The following is a 21,592-nucleotide window of genomic DNA, read 5'->3' as shown; positions in this document are numbered from 1 at the left end:
GAATGGGATGGAGAAGAAGGAAAAAGGATGTAAGGAGCTTCTCATTGCTAAAAAAAGCAAATCAACAACCAAAACCACGATTCATGAGACAAAGAACAAAGTAGAGCGACAATTGTACTATGTTCAAATTTGACTTACACAAAGAAGGAAAGCAAGAGCAAGATTGCCATCATGCTTTGAACTGATGAAGTCAACATAACTACTAGAAGGATTAGATGTGAAGACTGCTCAAGGAAATCACTTGCTTGAAATGAGACAAGAGTGCTTATTCATATACCGTTGCATCTAGTCATAGACCACTCACCTGCTCAGCGGAGGAGAATTCACTCAATACATGCTTGATATTCGTGGCAAGTGCAATGCTTGCAAAGATCTAACAAGTCCTTGCAGTAGCCTTAATCGGTGCCTCAGGTTAAGTGTAGAATATCACTTGTCAGCCATGTGAAAGCACGTTTCTAACCCACTGAACGTTTGTAACAACAGTGGCAAATCATGTTTAGCCTACTGAACCAAAAGGGATACCTACAAACAATATTAGTACAAAAGGCGAGGTCATTAATATTGGCTTTTTCGTGTGTGTGCGGCACAGCTACGTTATAAACATGGTAAAATTAAGACTCTAGAGTTTTTCTCCTTTTGCCAAGACGTCATTTAGAAGAATCTGCAATACTTATGTACTCAATCTTATATAGCCCCGCACATTATTTTGCCTCCACGTCCAAGTTCAAGTTCAATGGAGTTTCAAGCAAATGATCAAGACACGCTTTATAAATATGTTAGGTACGACTGCTTTCAGAGAGGATAGGCGTGCAGTTTCTAGACGCGACCCCGCCTACTTCGAATATTGCATTGCACCCAGAGAGTAGTTCGGTACCCTACGCAACATTACATTGCAACGAGCAACATTCAATATGATCAGATCAAATTATAGGACTGCATGATCAGTGTTGTGTGGCTTTCAACAACAAGGCAGAGGGGTTATAATGTGTATAACAAGTTGCAAGCAGCACATGATTATCTCTCAACTCTAATAGGCTTCTAATGGACTAGTGCTCCTGTATTGACTATGCTTGCAATCTGGTCCTCAGCCACTCAAAACTCTTGTAGCAGCCCTGCACGGGATTCCCACAATTCTATGCACAAGTCGCTACTTCAAAGCAATAGATAGCTTGCATATTGGCAAGAATCGTGAAGAATGTCATGCCCGTTAGATTATTGAACATTAACTTGTGGACTCTATTCGATTGCAATCTTAATGCAGTTGCAGATCATGAGGGTAGATCGGGAAACGGTAATGTTGTGAGATCATAAACTGGAGTGCCAGGATTGCAATTAAAAGGATGTAACCATTGTTTTACGATCCAATGTGTGATGTTATGTTTGTACTGGAACTCACTAGCATAGGGGAACTTGAGCACGGCCATGACGTTTTGGAATCAGCGAGTTGATGTGGATTGGAAAGCTGTTCATTTGAAGCCACCTGCAGGGTCAAGTTGGCAGGTACAGTACTAGATCGTGTTACACCTGCAGGGTCAAGTTAGTAAGTAGAGTACTAGATCGTGTTGCACAAGGTCAATGAATCAGTACTGGATCATTTAATTAACGGAGCAAAAGGAAGTAATACGGTCAATGAAATCAGTAGTGGACCATTCAATTAATGGAGCACAAGATCGAATCACAACTCGGCGAGAGCAATTTTGCTTCAGCCCAGTTAATCAGCTTCAGAAGCTTTAATAGTATACAACACAATGTCACTAATCAGGACTGATATATCAAATCAAGAGCTCTTGATTTGATGAAGCCTTATGAAGAGCTTCGGTATGGTACTACCGTGATGACAGTACGGCAACAAGCCTGATGGAGTCGGTGCATGAATGTTGGAATTATCCTCAAGCTCGAGCTCGACCGGCGCTGCTGGCAGTAGCAGGACTGAACTGTTCACCGTATTCTGATCATCCGCAGGAGCTGAACTAGCTAGCCCCTGTGCCCGACTGTGGGTAATGTCGCGCCCCACCTCTGGAAGTGTTGGTGTTGTCTGCAAATAATTCGATGTGGATGGTACACAAGGAGCAGCACCCGGAGACTGAGTCGCATCTAGATGAGCTCGCAGTTTCTTTGCCATGAGCGGGGCAGTAATGCAGCTAGATCTCGTACCCCTTTTGACCGGCCTATAAGTATCCTCCAGCTTCTGCGCCATAGTTGCCGCATTTGCTTCGACTTCAGTGTACTGCTCCGCATAATTAACACTACTCCCATCTGCTGCTCGTCTTTTAGATCCTGTACTGAATGCATGAACTTGCTGATCACGATCTGGTGCATGGCTGTCCAGGATCATATTCTCCCCACAGCTCGCTGTCACAGTGACTGCGGAGGTGGGACTTCTTGATCTCTTCAGTCTTAAGCCCTGAGGAAAGACATACAGTGGCAGCTGCTTCTGAAGAATAGGGGAGATCTCGATGCTTATATCACGGCGCGAGGCCCACTTCTCATGACTCCCTGTGAGCACCTTGAAGTCGGCAATGGGTTTTCTGATATCCACGATCGGTTTTGGATCCTGAGCTAGACCAGCTTTTTGCAGCTGTGCAGAATCTGTTGCCCTCTCCAGACCAAAGAACAGAGCACAATGAGGACCGTCAGTTATGCTGCCAGCTGGTGCATTGCTTGAAGTCATGTCTGCTGCATCATGGGAGTACTCCCCAGGATGAGGATGACACAGGACATGCGCGTGTGCCTCGCTCTCGATCATTCGGGCAAGATGGCCGAGCTTAGACTCCACCCAGCCTTTCCATGAACGGAGGTCATCTGCAGTGGCAGCCTTGAGATCGATTTGCAAGTAGTGCTTGAGGGCCTGAAAGAAGTGGTACGGCTGGAAGAGATTTTCCCATGTTGCCTCTCCTTCCTCAATTGCTTCGCAGGTGTTGGCAGCTTGCTGAAATTGGTGCATGATGGTGCGCAATGTGGTGTGGGAGACCTTATGGCTGGAGTTGAGGAAAGGGTATGTGGGGGTGATGATGGGCATGAGATGAGCTCTGTCACGTTTGTTGCACCGAGGGTCCCACGACTGCAGATGATGATACTGGGGGACGTACTGCTGACGAGGCACGGTGGGCCGGCCGCTTAGTGGGCACAACAGAACAGGGCTCGGCCATTTCCACAGGCTGTAGACCTTGAAGAACTTCCTTACCAAAGAACTAGGAGCTGCTGTGGGGTAAAGGCAGCAAACCTTGGCTACCAGAATAGCCCAATTCACACCCCCCAGGTACCCCAGGACGTTGGAGTAGATGCCCCTCAGCTTGGCCCAGTGCTTGATGCATCGCAGCGTAATCTTGAAGTTGTGTATGTCGGGCACGAGTCGAATGATCTGCTCTGTCACCAGGCAGCCATTGATGCTGAGCAAGGTCTGCTCATCCACGCTGCCTGCAAGGATGAAGGCGTTTGCTTGAGTGTGCAGATCAAAATCCTCCGGGATGACAGTGAAGGGCAGCTGAGCGTAGAGGAGGTCAATGGGAACTGCACCTTTGTACTTGAACTTGAGAACGGGAACCTTCGCATCCGGCACGCAGAGGAGACCTGTCACTGTTTGTGGATGATGCTGCAGAAGCTCCTGGGAAAAGCCCTGGAAGAAGTCCTCGTCCCTGCTTGCATAGCAAGGGCCGACACAGAGTGCATCGATGTCGACATCAGGCCCATGGCCAGCCACGCCAAGGCGGTAGGATCCAAACGTGAAGACAGGAGCGCGGGTGAGGTCCACAAGCTGCTGATGGAAGCCTTTGGCCGCTGCAGTGCGTCGGATCCAGGAGGAGGCTGCCTCCTGGAGGAAGGCCAGGGCTTCCTCTCGGAGGGCACTGTCGTTCTGGATGAGTGCAGAGTAGTGCTCCTCACTAGCCCGATCCATGCTCCCTGCGGACATCTGATTGTTTGTAAAGTCAGAGTCAGATTCAGCACGAGTGTTGCGCGCGCTCATCGTCGACATGCTGCTGTCCAGGAGGGCCTTGAGGAGTTCCTTGGTGCTGGAGATGTCCCTCTCTGTCGGTGGGGAAGTGGAGATGGGAGGGTCGGCCTGAATGTACTGATTATAAACAACATTGTGGATCGCGCCCGACCCGGATTTCTGCTGCTGCTTGGAGCTGTCGGCCGAGATCACCCTGCACCTGTATGTCGATGATGAGGGCATTGTATCGATAGGGTAGGATAATATTGGATGGTCGTCAGCTAGTACAGCCGCTGGTGTAATCTGATCTGATATGTATGTATGTATGTTTGTTTGCAAATGTCGGCCGTTCGTCTCTGTGCCGATGGATGGAAAATTATGCGAGCTTGTTAATGTCTGCGCTGTACTGATCTGTGTACTGGTGAGGGTGATGGTGATGGTGATGGTGATGGTGACGATGGAAGGAGACCCAACGCGATCAGCTAGGTGCTGCTGGACTAGTAGCAACGTATGTACACAGACAGCAAGCAATTAGCCGCAGGAAATGGCAGAATGAAGGGAAGGATCAAGCAATTAGCCGCAGGAGGCTCGGGAAATGATCGATTGCAATGAGGAATGAATGGCGTGCGAATCACGAAAAGCTTATATACGTCACCAGCAGGCCCCAAAAGTTTCTGGAATCTACACGTCTATTTCTTGTTATTTCGTTCCCTTTTTCCCCGTTTAAAGGCTTGGATGCGTCACGCGTGGTTAAAAAGCAAACGGCCGCAGACAGCGTGGACCTTTTTCGGAACATTCCTTCGTCTTCTTATTCTATCTTATTCTGATTATGCCACTTGATTGATGATTGATGAGAAAGTGCCAACTAAGGGCTCGGTCGCACTAGAGAGTGTTAGGAGAATCAGCGAAGTGGAAGCCATCAAGGAAGTGACTATGCACTCTCATGGTGAATATCACTCTCAAGAAGTCTACATGATGGCCATCTAGAAAATGAACATCATGGTACACTCCATAGCCCTATAGGATTCATGATTAGCTTGGGTGGTGCTATTATTCCGTAGCTGTGGCACACTACTTTGGGGAGGAGGCCATAAGGAAGAAGGTGATGGTAGACCACCTGGATTGCTCCCCTCGAGGGAGCCTTGCAAGCTATGTTGCAAAGAGGAATGATCAAGGGAGGGAGTCGCTTGCTACAAATTGAAAGGAGATTTTAGGCAAGCCATGAAGAGGAGTAAGTCGAAAGATTATGATAAGGTGGATTCTTCAAAAATTGAAGGGTGACACCAAAATAAGAAGTCATTTATCATAACAAAGTGGGAGTATAACTAGAGGGCTAGTTGCTACATTAACCTTAGTTGGACCCTGCAAGACAAAGCTGCACTAATTTTCATACATAGGAGATCTTGAGTGGAGGGAGTTTCTTCATAGTGGCATGGAAGTAAATAAGATGAAGGGATATAAGAGGCCCTTATGATGTGCCCAAAACAATGTGCAATGTCTTATGCATGTATCCGTCTAGTTTTTGTGTAGTCCATGAGTTTTACATTCAAGAAAATGTGCATTTCCTTCATATTGTCATGGCTTTCACCATCTAGCTCCTTGTTGTCAACTTGTATAACAACTCAAACTTGACAAGTAAAAGTTATATGCTTTATAGAAATTCAAGAATAAATAACATTTGGACATTTAAGGTGTTAGAAGTTCAGGTTTTATTGATTCTCCAAACAGAAAAGCGTCAATCAAAGCTATGTACAAGCTTTCAAAGCTATGTACAAGCTTTCAAAAACCAAATAATCCATAGCAAGTTAAGGGTTTTTAGGTTTTTCTAGAAAAATATCACATATTTGGCCCACCCACTAGGTTGCAAACATTCATGTGCAACAGTTTCCTTCATACAATGAAGATTTATCAATCATCCAGTCCTTCTTTGAATCTCTTAAATTTTTGTTTAATTGTTGAGACATATTTGATACAATAGATATAATCACATATAAATGTTGATTTGTTTTATCTCTTACTTCCTCATAGGACTCTACATCTTCTAAAGCAATCATTTCTTCCATGATTTGAAAGTTCTCTTATAGATCCCCATGTTCTTCCTCAATATCATCCAAGTAAAATTGGTTATCTTCTTCTTCAACAAAATATTTCATTTGTAGCTCATTCCTTTCTTCTTCCTTAACTTCCTTGATCAGTGTACTTTCTTTCTCATGTTGAGTTTCTTTTGTTGTTCTAGCTTCTTTTAACTTTTCCTCGCTTAGTTCTTGATTTCTCTTTTCACTCAAACTACATCCTTTCAAAGAAGAACTTTCCTAGTCATACCTAGGGTCTGCTAAAGAACTCTCAAAGTTTCTCATAGGGATCTCCACCTTTTCTTTGTTCTCTATACTTTCATCTATCTAGACAACACAATTAGTGAGATATGTTGAGCAATCCCCACCCTTCTCCACATTACATTCAGGCTCTCCAAGACTCAAAGTACTTCCAAAATCTATCATATCAACAATTAGGGTCACACCTTGACTCCCCTCAAAACTCAACCTAATCTCCAACATCTTATAATCAACCAAAGAAGACTCCAATGAGTCTCTACAATCTTCAACTCCCAAAGAGTGGGCAACACTTACCTAAACATCCTCACATTGCCCTTTTACAACTAGAAACTCATCCTGAAACTCAATCACATTGCATCTAGTCTCACTAGATAGAAATCTAGGGTTTTCAACCTCTTTTTCTCCCTCACAACTTTCCAAGTCTCGAAAAACTTTATCAATGGGGTATTCAACAACATCTAAAAAGGTCTTCTTCCTTTTCTCTAATTTATATGTCTCTTCAAGCATCTCATTTATAACCATATCTAAGAAATCAAGTAGATCGTCATTGTAAATATCATGCTTTCTCTCACCTCCATCATAATGGATTGTTCCTTGAACCCTTCTTTGATAACATCAACCTCTAAAATTCTCATTTTCGAGAAATTCCACCTCAAATCTCTTGAAATAAAGTCAAAGCTCACTTCTTGCATAGTCTCTCTAAAGAGACTTCAAACCAAATACTGGTGCACTCTTCCTTAGTCCTCTCAACTCTAGGACCTACTTCAATTAGTTCTTTAGCAATCTCCTCTAGGAAACACATAATGTCATGATCAAGGTCACCAGTCTCTCTCACAATCTCACTCTCAAGTGGCTGCAATGATTCCTCTCTATTGTTTCTTTGAATACCATCTCTTTCATCCATACAAATCTCTGAGTGTGTTGTGTAAGGTCTAATCTTTTCCAACTCAAACTTGGTCTCCTCACAACTGTCAACAACAACTCAAGTCAACTTAGGACTCACCTCATTATTCAAATCAGCCTTCTCACCAACATTACTCACAAAACAATCAATTAACTCCTCATCACAAACAACATCATCACAAGAGTCAAAACCTCTTACAATTGCGTAATCAATACTTTCCTGAATACTAAGAAATCCTCTTGTAGGCATATATTCGTCAAAATCAACTATAAAAGGCAATAGATTTGAAGGGAACTCCTCTATCTCTAGCTCTAATTAGCCAAAATCCATTAAGGATTTATTGTCCAAACTTCCAATTTTGTTTTTACAATGGTCATGCCCGTCACATAGCTTTTTGCATAAGGGTACTAGCCCTAAGCCTACCCCCTTGTAAGGTGCCCACTGTCCAAGCACGCTTTTAGCGGTCTATCAAGAGATGAATCTAAGCGACATTGCCTGACATTCCCATGGAACGTTACCGGGATTGTCGCCTAGGGTTTCTCGAGTCCGTCTCACAATAGAACATTGATGGCCGAACCCGCTAGGATCGACCTGAAATCTGGGCTCCTAAGGGCCAAGGTCTCTTGACAGTATTCTAGCATCAAGTTTTGGATATCCTACTTTACGTAGAGATACCCAATCCAAAGCAGATCCATACCACACTTGGCTCAAAGAGAATGGGAAACAAGAGGGCTTAGTCCCATTCTGGTCCCCTAAAATGGCATGAATCCGGTTTTAACCTAACAAAACCTAAAGGTTAAGCATCACTAAAACCTTGTGAGAAGCCTCCCAGCTCTCTAGGACCACCTTGCCATAGGATGGACCCACTAGGGGATTCCGCCCCCCGTTTCCCTCTATAGGCATTCTTTAGTTATCTAATTAGGTCTTATCACATTTATGTATGACATTTAAAATTAGCTTGTTTAATTAATCCTTTTAGGGAAGAGGGTTTGTTTGCGTAATTTACAGCACAGACAAGAATACAGAGCAAGCATGGTGCACAGATCGGATGTTGTATGCTCGCGTAGTGAGCGCCGGAAGGTCCCCAAGAACAAAAGAACTCTACTTTTTACACAAAACTCAAGGTAGAAAGCATACACGACATGAACAAGAGACCAATTGGGTGCAATCTCCCCCCATGCCTTGTGTGAGCGCTCCACAAAGCATGTATTTTATGTATTAATCATCTTCAAGCTCAAATAATAGCCCAAATTACAAAATAGCATGCTTTTGGCTTTTGAGTTTGCTTTAGCACAAAATAGAAATAAAGCTAATGGGCGGGCGCCCAAAGAGTCAAGCATACCCAATACAATGTCCAAATACAAATATCATAATCGTGCGCCCATGTGCATACAAAATAATAAATAAATATCCAATGCCTTAATAAATAGGTGTGACAAAATATAGGCGCCATGCCTAAGATATGTGCCCATCAAAATATAAGTGATAACTCGAATACACGCTATCCTCCAATGCTTTCCTCCACCACTGCTGCTATCTCTATACATCAACTGAAGCATTCACAATCGTTAGTAAAATAATACAATTAAACCAACAAAAGTGAATACCTAGCAGTCTTCAGCTACATAAATAAATCAACTGGTTAGAAATCAATCCTAACCTTAATTTATCACGAGTGCGCACTCTAAACTCATAAACGTTTATTAATTTAATATGTATTTTGCAAAATCACCCGCTATGGAATCACCCATGTACACACTAAATTAATGAAACGCCCGAAAAGAATAGGCATCCCCATCAACTTCTCGCACAAAGAATCCACTTTGTGTATGAGCCCCGGTCAACAAAGTTTACGAAATCCACCATAAAACTTCACGGAATCCACCGTGGCATGGAATCCACCGTTAAATATGCCTCGTGGCATCAAAGCAATCCATTGACAAACAAGTTCAAACAAGTTTTTAAACTTATCTTCAAGTTAATCTTTGTCTCTTGCCCATACAGGAGAAATTATGTATCTCTTCTATCCAATAGAAGTAACTGGTCCAAATCACATGGCACCACAAGTTCTATCCTTTATCTAGAATAGGATCTCCCAACATGCCCAAACATTGGGGGCAACGGAGGTCTTCAACTCCATTCTAGACCTAGCAAGGGATTTCTAGAGCTCCACTTAACCTATAAGCTATCTAGGAGTGAAACATCACTCCTATGGTTGGCCTTTTCACCACTCGACCTCTGGCCCATGAATCGAGCAAGGCCCTCTTCAGGTTATCTGCGGTGCGATCATGGAGGTGATCCACCCGTGCAAAATATCCTTCCTTAATTAATCCACTTAATAATCAAGCACAAATAAGGCATTTAGTCCTAATATCATTTTTCCAAGAAAACATTTATTTCTTCCCATGGCAACTTGTCATCACAAACCCCTGCTATGCATTTACCATAAATCACAAGCACCTGGAATAATCATCTAAACAACAAAACAAGGACCAGTTGAATGTAAATGCATTTAGGATGTTGTACGACCAACCAACAAAACCAATTTTATTCCTCCCGACAATGCAAGAATTAATCCAATAACATTTCCATCGCATATATGCTCTCCCCCTTGGAATCAAAGAGCGATTCTATGTAAAATTTTCTTAACACTTGTATACACAATTTTTATGTCATTCTTTTTTTACGATTATGCCATTCATAACCCGTGACCGATTCTTCCTTGTAATTGCTCTATCAACGAATCCCAAGGAGTCCACCTTATAGAACATGTAAGATACCACGTGATTTTAAAAGAAAGGGTATTATATTTAGTAAAATTTATAGGATTATATTTACAAAAGGGTTTTTTTAATTACAATTGTAAAAACATCTGTAATTTTAGTAAAGTAAAAGGGGTCATTTTAAGGCCTTATATCATGTAAAGAAAGGGCATTTCTTAACATCCATTGAATGCACGTTATATAGATGATTGTTTATAAGTGGACTCCCTAGGCAACGAATAAGCCATATGCAACTAGGTGTAATTAACTTCCCTTGATACATGCACGTTGCAAGCTCCATCTTTCAAATATGTGCAATAAAATTTATCCTTTCTAATGACCTATACTCGTGCATCATAGTATGGGGCCTAGCATATCTCATATGAGAATCAAAGCAAGCATTTATCAATTTGGAAATACATTACTTACGATCGGTACCCGAGTTGGATTGACAGTGATCCCTTCACTCGAAGCTTCATTGCTGGTTGTGGGATTGCCATCCACACGCGACATTCTTCGCTTGGGGGCCATCATCCGAAAGTAGATTGGAGAAATAAATAAGGTGGGATATTTGAGATAGGAGAGTGTAAGAGAAAATGGCTTAGTGGAAGATCGAGAGAGGGAAAATTTGAGCTAACTCTCTCCCTCGTAGCCTCTCGGGATAACTCCTTTCTCTCTCTCTCTCTCTCTCTCTCAAGATCCTTCTCGTGATATCCTGGAGGGGTATCCCTCTACCTCTCTCTCTCGCAGCCTCTCGGGGTCTCCTTGTGCTCACTTTGTACCTCCCCATGCCTCATATTTATAGTGAACTAGAGAAGAGTGCTTGTGGTTGAGAAAAAGAGCTCTTTGTAGACGAGAACTTGGAAAAATGAGTGATTTGATGCGCATGTCATAAATCTGATGGTTCCATTGACTCCAAAAGGGGGGTAAAACCCTAAGACACTTGATTAGAAATCTTTCTGATCACTTCTTCTTTCTCTCCCTATTTGAAGTGCTGTTTATTGCCATCACTTACCCTTTTTTAAAAAATGACATCCAATTCCAAAAAGCTCCATATCTTTTTATTATAATATCTAAAATGTGCTAGTTTTTGCCCAAAATATTAATATTTTTGGACCATCCATACTATACACATTAATACTAGTGATTAATATGGCTCATAACTCTCGTTCACATTGTAACTTCCGTGAAGGGTGGCTATGGTCCTTGTCAATCTGAGAACTATATCGGATTATGACTCTTGATTTTTTAAAATATATATTTTTAATTAAATAAAAATCATTAGTTATTAACGTTAGTTAGTTTTTCCTTTAGTTAGTCTTTAGTTAGTAATCCTACTAACTTATTAATTGACTAACTAACTTTTAATTGCGTGGAAATATTACACCCCTCAGGCATCTCCTCAATCTCATCTCTAAAAAAGATCCTTCTATTTTCCAAGTGACCCTTGATGCTTTTCAAAGAAACATCTAGATCACATTGGCACATCAGCTCACAAGATCCAATGTCACCTTCAATAGACTCTTTCTGATTCTCCACTTCTTCCCTCTCTAGGGTTTCCTCTTTCTCTCTACAAAATTTATGTGTATCCCACAAGGATTTCCCTTCAAAGACATGTGAGTCAACCTCTTCAATCAAGTCATGAAGATCTAGAAGAAATCCTTCATTTGTAGTTCTTGATTCATAAGGACTATCACAAGATGGCTCATAATTATTTCCCTAATCAAGTAGGTTGTCAGTTGCTCTTTGGGTTACCTTTTTATCTCCTCCTATTCACATTGTCAGCCAACAAAGATATTGGCTAGAATCGATCTCTAATGTTTCAAATTCCTCATCTTCCTCATCGTCTCCTTTTGAGCTTTCAATGTCCTCATGCCCACTTTCATCAAGCTCACTATCTTTCGCTTCAATACAGTTCCTTGTAGACATGTTAGACTTTCTTGGCAATTCTCACTAGCCATAAATGGTGATTGTACCTTTTCCCCAATGCTTAATAGTTCATGCCTTTTTTGGCCATACTCTTCCTAAAATAAGGGAAAATGCCTCTATTCCGGCTGGCATCACATGAAACTTTATCTTCATTGGTACGTCATACACCTTGACCTCAAGGTCTTTTATGGCTCCTAGACACTTAACTTCTGCATGATTTGCCAACCTCAATCTAAATCCTGATGCTTCAATCATCTTCATCCCAAGTTGTTTAACATAGGCTTGTGTGATGACACACACCTCTATTCCTTGATCAATATATGGTTCTCCTATATCCTTATCCTTATATTAGGCACTCACTATATCAAGAAAAAATGCCAAGAAATTCCTCAAAAATTAAGATCCTTATTGTCTCTACTTTCTTCTCTTTGACATGCGGTTAACCAACCTTTTCAACTCTCTCCTCATCTTAGAACAAAGATCCCTAGCTAGGAAAAAGATATATTAGCTTTTTTTCCAAGCAGGTCTTTTTGAGTATCGTAATCCTCCTCTCCTCGACCTAAGGCCAAGTCAAATGGTAGTGTCTCCTAGGATCTTAAGTCTTAGTTTCACCCTCTTTCATAGCCTCTTTCGTCTTCCCTTTTTGGGTCTTACCATCATCCTTTCCCCTTACTCTTTGTCTTTTACCAGCCTTGTTGGTCTTTGGCTTCATCCCTCTTGACCTCTCTTCTTCTCTTCATTGGAGGTGCTACATTGATCTTTTTGTTGGCTACTAGAGTGAAATACAATGTACAATTTCCTTTCTCCTCTGTAATAGGACATTGAGAAGTTGAAGGGTCATGTATCTCAATCCCATAGTCATTCTATTTGTTGGGAAAGCTCTTGGGAAGTTGATATATTTCATCTCCTGACATCCGAGGTTGTGAATAGTTTGGACTTATGTGTCCCACATTATCACAATTGAAACATGTTGGAAGTCTTCTAAAAAACCCTCTAGCACTTCACTTTCACAATTCTTCTTGCAATCCTTAACTAGTAAGTGTAGTAGCTCCTCTTCCCCATTGCCTTTTTCTCAAAGTAGCTAGTCTCATATCTTGCAGTAAACCTACTAACTAGTCTCCAACTTTAGGGGCTAGTTGAGATCCTTGTCTAGTCATGAATTGGTAATTTTTTCCATCAACCTCTAGCTAAGGTTTCCTAGGTTCTTCTCTTGGTCTCTCTTCTCCAAGCCTATAAAATTGATCTCTTTCTTTATACTTCTTAATTTTCTTTCACTCTCTATTGCTATTCTTACTGCTTCTTCAAAACTGTCTGGTTCCTTGATTTCCAATTTTTTCCTTATATCCCCTTGAAACTTGTCAACAATATTCATTACTTTAAGAATGGTTGGTGTCTCTCTCCATCACCCAAGGCATTATTACAATGGTCACATAGTCTCTAAAAGTCTAGGGCATATGCCTTGATGGACTGGTCTAGTTTCCTATAGCACATTTCTATAATTTTCCATAGTTCTTGTGTGGTCTTGGTTTCTTGAAGATGATCTAGAAAAACTTGCTTTGTTGCTTCATATTCCAAATGGACTCAACAGTTTTTTTGACTCAACTTCCCCTCATAGATCTCTAACTACTTTCTACCCTCATCCAAAAGTTGAAGTTCCAGTTTCTCTAGGAACCTTTGAGGATCCTCTCCCTTTCTTCCATGAAATTCAAAAACTAAGTTTTCAATCTTGTTTGTCAAGTTTGGTCTACTCAAAAGCACTAAAGTCAATCTTAATACTTAGTGAGGGCACCAGAAAGGATGACATGTGCTCAATTACGTGGGAAAATCTAGAGAATCACACTTGGTCGAGGAATACTAAGGAGTGTTGGAATGGTGTAGTGAACTTAATGTTAGTGTTTATTAGCCTTGAGTTCTACCATACAGGACGACTGAGAATAAAAAGAATTGATTCATTCGTCCGTCTTTCTCAAGTTAGTAGATTGGGCTCGTCCTTATCCTTATTCTAATTATTCCTGTAATATTTCCACGCACTGCGTACCGTAAATATTAACTTCCCGCACGCCGTGTAAACCCTGTGCAAGGTTATCCCCTACATCGTATTATTGGGAGCATAATCCATACCGTGCACGCTCAAAAAATGAGGCCTCCACATTGTAAATAAGAGGCTGAGGTTGAGGACCGTACAAACCGCGTGGGAACACCCTTTTTGAAGGGGCAATTGGATAAATTCAAGGCAAATTTTTTTAATTATTATCCCTTCCCCCAGCCGATGCATGGCTGGAGGAGAGGGAGTGTGGGGAAGAGGGAAGGACACTGTTGCCGCCAGGCCGTCGCCGTCGTGAGCCGCCACGTTGCTCCCCAGTCCGCCAGCCGCCAGGTCACCTCAGTCCGCCGCCGCCGCTGGATTACGATACCCCCCCCTCGACGTAGCTGCTGAAGCCAGAAGCTTCTTAGAAGCTTCCTAAGAAGCTTCTAAGGGGGGGGCTTCCTTAACCCCCCTTCCCACGACATCTCCCCAAAGGTCTATTCACACCCCCAGGACCTTGTAGAGGAGAAGGTGAAGCTCATAAAGACCCCCCATAAGCCCCGTTTCCACGAGCTTTCCGGAATCTTAAATCCATACCCTATAAAGGGGTATTCCTACATAAGGGAGAAGAAAAACATATTTTTAGACTACTTGCCAAGACTCGGAGGAAATTTAAAGAGCTGAAAAGGGTAAGGACAACCCCCGGAGCCCAAATCCTCTACATCTACGATGGCTCCAAAGCCAAAGTCACAAGGAGCGACTGCGGGAGGTTCATCTCCGAGCATACAAGTGGATATCTCCCCGAGCCCACAAGTCCAGGTTCTTTCAAGTTTATTTTCGCATAAGGAAATGATTAGGTGCGCTTAGTTCCATAGGAAAGAATGCATTTTACGCTTATTTTTAATGCATGTGGCAGTGGTAAGAAGACATTCGATAAAGTATCTCTTGAAACGTCAGGCAAGGTTGAAGTATGTCATGAATTCGGAACGAGTTGCCCGCCTTAGGAGACTAGCTGCATGATGCTATTTTGGTACATTATCAAAGTAATGAGTCTAAACATATATTACTTAGGCAAAGAAATGGAATTTATAAGTGCATTTTTTTTCTTCTTAGACATGGTAGGAATAAGTATGTGCCGCATGTTAGGCAACATCCTCCTCGTAATGATTTCATGAGGAAAAGTTAACACCCATAAGATATTATCCGAAAAGAAATATAAGAGAGTGCGGAAATGATCTTATGGGCTTGCAAGTGGCATGTAAAATGGAATAAATTATCACTAGCTGTAGTTTTGTATGAACTTCATTGTAGCTAGGAGAACGTTGCGTATTGCATAGTCATCATACAAAAATGTCATTCATTAGGAGCCGCATTTAGGAGTCAAAGCATAAGATTCTAAGTGTAGACAATAAGGTTGTAGGCATGACTATTTGACGTAAGTCCTAGTAGGACCTAGGAAAGTTAGTGTCCAGGTTATCAGGCATTTTTTATCTTACCAATGAAGGATAGGGTTATTATGAACCATGTGATGCGTAGAAGCAGTGAATCGCATGTTTACACGTATTGGTGTAATTATAACTATTAATCTCCACTAGATCTAGTTTATTACCTTTAGGAAAGGTTCATCCGTGACGCAAGACAAGTATATTGAGTTGACTAAGTCACCTAAACCACAAGGATTCTTATGGCATGGTTGGGACGATATGATAGGTATCCCAAGTGCTAACTAGGGTTAGTGTAATAAGAATTCGACCTAGTTTTACACTGGTTGCCAAGTCAAAACCCGCAAACCCAAAGATCTTACACACATTCACGAGATGTCGAATCAATTGGATGCTCATGCATAAAATGATCTAAGGTTTTATCCTAAGGATCATTCGTTCAAATGATGAAACTCCGACTGGGTTGGAAATTCCTAGGACCGTGGATCAATATAATTAGGAATGGGTTGGGTAAGAAGACACCCTAAACCCTGCTACTCGCCTGAAGTTAATTCCGTAACCTGAATACACCATTCAATGGGTGAAATGATCCCGTGGAATAGATACAACACATGTACAAAAAGTTGCAACATCGCATAGACTTGAGATTTGTCCACAAGAGAGTTTTGTCATTTCTTGGAAATGATGTTGGCAAGTTATTGCGCTAAGTTAACCTACAAAAGGATGAGTAATCATCCTGTTACATCACCTTTCCTGGGAAATAGTTGCTAAGGAAAAGGAAAGTTAGGTATTTGCCTGGAAGCAATTGACCAATCAATAGATTGAAGTGACATGGTCGCTGGAATCTACCATAACAAAACCTAAAGTATTGGTAGGGTATGACCCTAACCCAAGAATGATAGGAATCTTGCCAAGTTGCAATTGATTCCGGATCGAATGCGGGTTGCATTCGGAGAAAAGGAGTCACTCCTTAACAGTTTGCCAGCTAAACGACCATTGGAAATTGATTGTGCTTGTAACAGTTTAGAAAGCACTGTTTGCATTGTTTGCTCAATGAACTAAAGGATGAAAAGATATCTAAATACTTCAGGTTGAAGGCCTGAAGGGAGAGGCAGCTTCAGTTACCCCCGACTGCCTGCCTGACCCTAACCAAGGGGGTTGTTAACCGCGCCGGGAACGTGGACCGAACCCGCCGTGAGAGGTCTCTCCGTTGAGTTCTACTTGGAGCAGGAGGACGCTTGGGTGCCAGAGGGGGCTCTGGCCATAAATCCCTCGCCTTCCGGGCCCTGCACAAGAGGCTAACGTGACTCGGGATTGGATCTCGAGGCCCGCATACTAGTCTACGGGCAGAAACTTGGAATAGTGATCCCTGGTGGATTACTGGATAGCCTTCGGGCGGATTATGAACAAGCCTACGGGCGGAACTCCTTGTATTTCAAAGACAAGAAGATAAAATGATAATAAAGAAGTTGTTTGACATTGTTTTCTTTATGTCCTGTGATAAGATTACGTGAAGGAACCAGTGCCTAACAGGGTTAATCAAGGAAGCTGTTTGTTATATGTCAAATTAACGTGGTAGATAATTAAATAACTAAAACATATTGAGGAAAGTGCGGAGGATGGACCATGGGTCTGTCCTATGGATGGGTGGTCCCGGTTAGCCGGGAACTTTTCTCAAAGTCTTCAACGAACAGAGGGATGATCAACATCACCGAAACAAGTAATGAGAACGATGACTTGGAATTATCGATTACCCGATTCACGCTGTTTTAGACGAACGGAATGGGACTATGCCTTATGGCAGAGAGGTCGAGACTTGCATCCCTCTCGTTCCCCATTCTCCTTGAACCAAGTGCAGCATGAATCCGCTTCAAACCAGGCGTTTCTGCGTAAAGTAGTTCGATCAGGTCTGACGCTAGTCGCTGTTAGTAAATGACCAAACAATTCCGGTCGATCCTAAGTGGAAAACGGCCAGGACACTTCCGTTACGTGGCAGACGCGGAAAGTCCTAGATTGCAAAACCCGCAACATTCCATGGGAGTGCCGGGTGGAGTTTTCTAGACAACCTTTCCGATGGACTGCTAAGACGTGTCCTAGAGGATTCTAGTGGACACGTTACAGTTGGTATCAGAGCCGACCAACAATGGAATTGTTTTCATGAGATTTCATTAAAAATGAAGTAAAGAAATTGTTCCTGTCCAAACATTTCCTCATCTTCAATACTGTCTTGCAGAATTACGAGGCGTGGAACAAGTTTTTGGTGTTCCGGATCATGTTTATGACTGCAATGCATTCTCCGCATTATAGGCAGAGAATTGAAATGATGAACATCTTGGAGCAGATTTATAATCCATCACCTCTATATATAGAACGAAGATGGACGGGGTCTTCAGGAATCTACTACATAGCTGCCCACCGGTTCGCTTATCTACAGACCAACCTGAAAAGGATCAAGTGGTTGGAAGATTTGAAAGTCGTGAAGCTGTTCATTTTTGTGGAAGCTCACGTAAATTCGACTTTGCATATTCGAGGTCGGAGAGTTGAATTGAACTCATATGTATATGAGGAAGTAACCCGTGTAATTCCAGCTGATAGAATTAAGGTATTGGGCCGCCATGGGAAGTATGGATTCCAGCGGAAAGGATATCCTGAGCTTCCGATGAATTATCGATTCCTAAAGATTCATGACCCAAAACCCTACTATTACACAGTTCCTGTAGACAAATCCAATACAATGTTGTTCTCCCCAAACTAAATGTAATGATTGGATTATCATCACTCGAGAGGCTGTATGAGGCTACGCCATATAAATATAAATAAGGACTTCTTTTTATCACTATCCGATTGTGCATCAGGGTGGTTGAAAAAAGTTAAGTAGCTTCATGAGTTACGAGTTAGCTGAACTAAAGATAAGCTAATGTCAATTATCATATAATAATGTTAAGAAAACTTTTACCCAGGCACAACCCCAGGTACAGGTTCCAAATTCGTCCCCTACATCAAGTACGACTGTGATCCAGGAGAAGAAGTTCCTCCTCAAACAGATAAAGCCACCCGAGTTTGACGGGAGAGGCAGATTCGTCCAGTCGGACGCTGAGATTTGGATTGAATCTATGGAGGACTACTTCGAAGCAGCTGGCACTGCACCTACCAATCAGGCCATGCTCGCCAAATTAAAACTCACCGGTGAAGCCAGACTATGGTGGAAACAATGGTGCAGGGATCAAGGGATTTCGGAGGGGTCCATTACCTGGGAAAAGTTAAAGCAAGCCGTGCAAGGGAGATATTTGCCACCTGCATATCGTACACAGAAAATGAATGAGTTCTATGAGCTAAAACAGTTAGGACTCACCCTTGACGCATACTACTCTAAATTTGTCTCACTCTTAAAGTATGCGCCACAAATGGACACGACACAGCAGGTGTCCAAATTTTGCGCAGGCTTAAATCCACCTGTAAATACCCGTCTCGAATCTATGCGTCCATCAGATCTTCAGGATGCACTCATTCGAGCGGCACCTATAATTCAGGAAGTGCAAGCTAAACCAAGGGGTATTAAGAATTGGTCTTATAGCGACCCGAACAGAGGAGCATTCAGACCCCAGGTTAAGAGAGTTCAAGGCCACAATCAGGGACAAAGGAAGAAAGCAAGGACAAATAACGTCAACAACTTTGTTCCTACTCACGGTAATGGCCGAAACATCTGATGTTTCCACTGCAATGAACTCGGTCACTTCAAAAGGCAATGTCCCAAGCTTAGCGAAGGACTCCGTCAAGGTGCAGGGCGCGGTCAAGGAGCCGCCACCCGTGGTAGAGGAAGAGCTGCCTGCATTATCAATAGGCAAAGATGTGAAGCAGAGGAAGAGGAAGATCCGACTATGGAAGCGGATTTCGAAAGAGCGACGGTCCATGCCGCTCTACATAAGAAGGGCCCGAATCGCCAATTCTCGGTGATTCAGACACCGTCGGACTATCAAGGTAAAGGTTTCAAAACCTTGATTGATTGTGGCAGTACACATTCCTTTATCTCACCAGCGTGTGCTAAGAGATTAGGAATAGCCACAGTAGAAGCACCTACCCTACTTGTGGAATTGGCAAACGGTCGTGAGGTAACTTGTGCTAGGCAAACTGCTAAGGAGGAGTTCTATCTGGGAGGAAAGAAAACCTCAGTCAAATTCAGAGTCATGAACTTAGGTATCCACGAGTGCCTACTCGGGATGGATTGGCTTAAGCCTAATGACGCTCACATCCACTGTGGAAAGGGTCAAGTTTCTTTCCGAAACTCTGAAAGAGAGTTTGTTACGACTCAAGGTGAAGCGGGAGTGCCAAGGATCCAGTTAGCCAAAGTATCGCGGATCATAAAAGGGGTTAGGAAAGGATTACCTGTTTACTTGATCAAACTCAACAAGTTAGATCAAAAGCAAGAGTCTCATGAGGGTCCCTCTTGGCTAAAAGAATACGCTGACGTATTCCCTGAGGAATTAACTGAACTCCCACCTCCAAGAGAAGTTGATCATGAAATAAGGCTAATACCTGGAGCTGCGCCAATTGCTAAGAGACCTTATAGAATGTCCATTCCGGAAGCTATTGAGTTGAAGGAACAACTCAAGCAACTGTTAAACCAAGGCTACATCCGGCCTAGCAATTCACCATGGGGAGCTCCAGTTCTATTCCAGAAGAAGAAAGATGGGACACTTCGACTATGTATTGATTACCGTGGGTTGAATCAATCAACGGTCAAGAACAAGTATCATATTCCTAGAATAGATGAGCTTCTCGATCGCCTTCAAGGTGCAAAGATCTTCTCCAAAATTGATCTCAGGTCAGGTTACTATCAAATCAGGATCAAGGATGAGGATATTCCAAAAACAGCCTTCAATACAAGATATGGGCACTTTGAATTCTTGGTTATGTCATTCGGGCTTACAAATGCACCTGCCACCTTCAATAGGTTAATGCAGGATATTTTTAGACCATATCTTGATGATTTCGTGCTTGTCTTCTTCGACGACATTTTAGTCTATTCTAAACAGGAAGAAGATCATGAACCTCAACTACGGATTGTTTTGGAGACAATGAGGTCTCATAAGCTATATGCAAAAATGAAGAAGTGTGCATTCTTCAAACGTCAGATTGAATATCTAGGATTCATAGTATCATCAGAAGGAATATCAGTAGACCCAGCCAAAGTCAGAGATGTGCTTGAATGGCCAATACCATTATCCGTCAAAGAAATACACAGTTTTCTTGGCTTGACAGGATGGTATAGGGTCTTTATCAAAAACTATGCTTTGATTGCAGCACCTCTTACCGACTTACTAAAGAAGCAGACTTCTATTACATGGTCAACTCCTGAGCAAAATAGCTTCGACCAATTGAAGCAATGTTTGGTATCAGCACCTATTCTGAAACTTCCTGACCTCAATAAGGAGTTCGAGGTAGTAACTGATGCCAGCATTCTTGCCTTGGGGTGTGTTCTTATGCAGGAAGGTCATCCAGTAGCATACTCTTCAAGGAAATTGAAGAGTCATGAAAAGAATTATGCCACGCATGATCTGGAGTTATTAGCTGTCATCCATGCTCTAAAGCTTTGGAGACACTACCTGTTGGGTAACAAGTTTACTCTAGTAACAGATCATAAGAGTCTCAAATGGATTTTTACCCAGAACGAGCTCAACATGAGGCAACGTCGATGGATCGAAGTATTGGATGAGTATGATTTTGAAATCAAGTATCGACCGGGGAAAGAGAATGTAGTTGCCGATGCACTCAGTCGCAAGGCATTCCTAAATTCCCTAATCTTGCAGAATCCATCAACGGCCAGATCTCTGGCTACAAAGGTATCTATGCCAAGCAACCCTATACTCGAACTAGCTAGAGAGGAGGCATGCCATGATTTGGCCTACCAAACCATGATAAAAGAAATAGCTACCAAAGAGCAGAATCTGAAGTCACAAGCTAAGTATCGGGAATTTTTCACTGATAATGGACTTGTTTATTACAGAACAAGGTTATGTATACCAACAAGCCAGTCACTTAGGCAAAAGATATTATGGGAAGCTCATGATTCCCCTTTCGCAGGACATCCTGGCTATGCAAAAACTCTTAATGCAGTTAGGAAGAGATATCATTGGGAGAGGCTCAAGGGTGACGTTCTCAAATATGTCACTGAATGTTTGTCTTGCCAACGTATCAAGGCTGAACATGTCTTGATGCCAGGAAAATTGCAACCACTTGACATTCCCCAAATGAAATGGGAATTCAT

Source organism: Lygodium microphyllum, chromosome 13 (assembly GCF_053477565.2).
Source record: "Lygodium microphyllum isolate KBCC chromosome 13, Lygodium_microphyllum_v1.1.10, whole genome shotgun sequence".
Taxonomy (NCBI): Eukaryota; Viridiplantae; Streptophyta; class Polypodiopsida; order Schizaeales; family Lygodiaceae; genus Lygodium; species Lygodium microphyllum.
This window is presented reverse-complemented; position numbering follows the sequence as displayed.